This window comes from Petaurus breviceps, unplaced genomic scaffold (assembly GCF_028583685.1).
Source record: "Petaurus breviceps papuanus isolate PSGF00001 unplaced genomic scaffold, PetGlider_PUasm1.0 90696, whole genome shotgun sequence".
Taxonomy (NCBI): domain Eukaryota; kingdom Metazoa; phylum Chordata; class Mammalia; order Diprotodontia; family Petauridae; genus Petaurus; species Petaurus breviceps.
In genome coordinates this window covers 2600152-2603133 of record NW_027187314.1, presented here as the reverse complement: position 1 = coordinate 2603133, position 2982 = coordinate 2600152, and positions in this window count along the sequence as shown.

Sequence of the window (2982 nt, the reverse complement as noted above, 5' to 3'; positions counted from 1 at the left end):
TAACTTGTTCCAATGACATCTTCAACATATGCTATTTTCACTGTCATATATTTCAGCATATTAATGGTGAAATGCATGATTGCCAAATATTTGCAATTTTTTTATCTTAAGTCTTGTCCTCCCTTATTGTTTTTTCCTTTTGTTTGATTCATGACCAACATTCCCTTGTGACTCATGTCCCAATTTCTAAACTGGTCTGCTTAAGCCAAGTATAAAAAAGGAAGAAAGGAAGGAAGGAAAGAAGACAGAGAGAGCAAGAAAGAGAGAAAATCATCTCTTTTTCCTATGAAGGACCAATGACTTACAGGAAAATAACAGTCAGAAGGGCATTCAAAAAAATTAGAAAGAATATAGAATCGCAGAAGAGTCATCTGATTCAACTACCTAATAGATGATTCACAGAGAAGTGATCATCCAGCTTCTTTTTGAAGTAATAAGGAACTCCATAATCCCCAAGGAATCCCATTACATTCTCAAAAAACTGCTGTTTATGAAATTCTTCCTTATTTGGAGCTAAAAATCTGTCTCCTTGTAACTTTTGTCAGATCCAGTTATGCCCTCTAGAGACAAGAATAACATCTAACCCATCTTCCAAATGATAACCTTACAAATACTCAAAGACAATTTTCCATGCCCCATCTCCCAAGACTTCCTTTCCCCTCCCTAAATATCCCTAATTCATTCAAATGTTCATCATAAGCATGGTTTCCATCATCACTATCCATTTTATCAATGGCTCACCAACAGTGTGGCATCCAGAGCTCAATACCATAATCCAGATGTGATTTAACCAAGATAGAGTTAATTGAGACTATCACCTCCCCAGTTCTGAATACCATAATTTATTACTAACATAGCTTAGGGTTCTTTGACAACAACATAATACTGTTGACTTACACTCAATTTTCCATATACCAAAATCCCCAAGTTTTTTTTTTCCACATGAACTGCTGACTTTCTATACCTACCCCATCCTGTACTTGTACAGTCTTTTCTTTATTGTTTTTCAAGTACAGGACTTTCATCATGATTACTTTTCACCATATTAGATCCAGCCTTTCAAGGTCTTTTGGGGTCTCTTCTTTCACCCACAATTTTTGCTTTCCCTCCCACTTGCATGCTGGAAATTTGGCCAGTGAGCCAACTGTGCCTTCATCCAAGTTTCTAGGAAAATCCTGAACAGCACTTGAACAGATCCATTCTACTATGTAACCATTGATAGAAAAAAAGGTTGAAAACAGTGACAGAAACTGCACTGGGATATTATCTATGGATATCAGATTAGTCCCTTTCTTGAGCTTTTCTTTGCCTCTCCTGCCCCTGATTTCTCAACAGTCACTGATATCACCAAAGTTTTTCTTTGGATGCCACTTGATTTCTATTGTTGAGTCTGTCAGTCAAGTCTGACTCTTAATAACCCAGAGGACTATACTATTCATGGGGTTTTCTTGGTAAACATAGTGGGCTAGTTTGCCATTTCCTTTTTCAATGGATTAAGACAAACAAAGGTCAAATGACTTTCCCAGGATCACACAGCTAGTAAGTGTATGAAGCTGGATTTGAATTCAGCTCTTATTAACTACAGAACTGGCACTCTATCCACTGAGTCACCTACCTGTTTCCTAGGCAGAGATTAAATCACACAGTTAATAAGTCCTAAGTTTAAATTTGAACTCAAATCTTCTTGACTTCAGGCTTAGCTCTCTATCAACTGCCCCTATGATCATAATATTGCCCTCCTAAAGTTGTAACTAAAATATCTTTGTGAACTGGCACTTATTCAGTTGAGGTGTCATAAGGAGATGTAGCCTGCCCCTGGGGAGAATAATGAAGCAGGAATGATTGCCTTCAGCAATCCCTTCAGTATAGTTTATTTTTAGGGTCCCCATACTGTGCCTTCCCTTTTCCTGGTAGCCAGGACCTCTTCCTCATGCCCTTTATAGTTTAAGTGATATGTGTATTATTCCCTCTGTAGGTCAGGGTCTCTGGTCCTTACGAGGTGACAACTGGGCAATTTAACAAATTAATCTATGGCTTTGTACCACCAAAAGAAGCCTAGAAGATATTCTCTTCCTATGTGAAACATGTACATTTTGAAAATGAAATTTAGGAAGAAATGATGTCATTGTCCTTGCTGTTTAACCTAAAGGAATAAGAGGTAGGGACTCAGCCTGTGATTTCAGTAATGTAGGGGAATTTCAGGTGAGAAAACTCCCTCTACTTCTGTCTGTCAGTACCTTCTCTATAACCTAAAGACTTCAAAATGCCTACAGCATCGAGAGATTAAGTGACTTGGGTCATATAACCGGTATATGTCAGAGCTGGAGCTTAAACCCTGGTCTTCCACATTTAAATATAGTTGTCACACTGATCAATGCAATGACCATCCACAATTCCAGAGGACTGATAATGAAACAGGCTACTCACCTCCTGACAGAGAGGTAGTGACTCAGAGGGTAGATTGAAACATAAACATTTCTGGTAGTGGTCAATGCTGGGGTTGGTTTTGCTTTATTGCTCAGTTTTGTTACAAGAGTTTTGTTTTTCTTTCTTTTCAATGAGGGGAGGAGGATGAGAAGGCAAATCTTTGTTAGTTGAAAAAATATTTTTTTAAAAGCCGGCTATCTAACCACTATACCAAAGGTGTCAAACATTCAGTCTCATGATACCAACAACACTCCCAATTATGTATGGGGTCTGAGCCAAATTAAAACATAAATAAGAAATATTTAACAAATAAATATAAATATAATGGCTAGGTGGAGCAGTGGATAGAGCACTAGGTTTGGAATTAGGAAGACTAGAGTTTGAATTTGCCCTCAGACACTTACTAGCTGTGTGACCCTAAGCAAGTCATTTAACCCCTATTTGATTCAGTTCCTCAAATGTAAAATGGGGACACATTAGAGAAGGGAATGGCAAATCACTCCAGCATCTTTTCCAAGAAAACCCCATGAACAGTATTGGCATTCTATGGTCCAT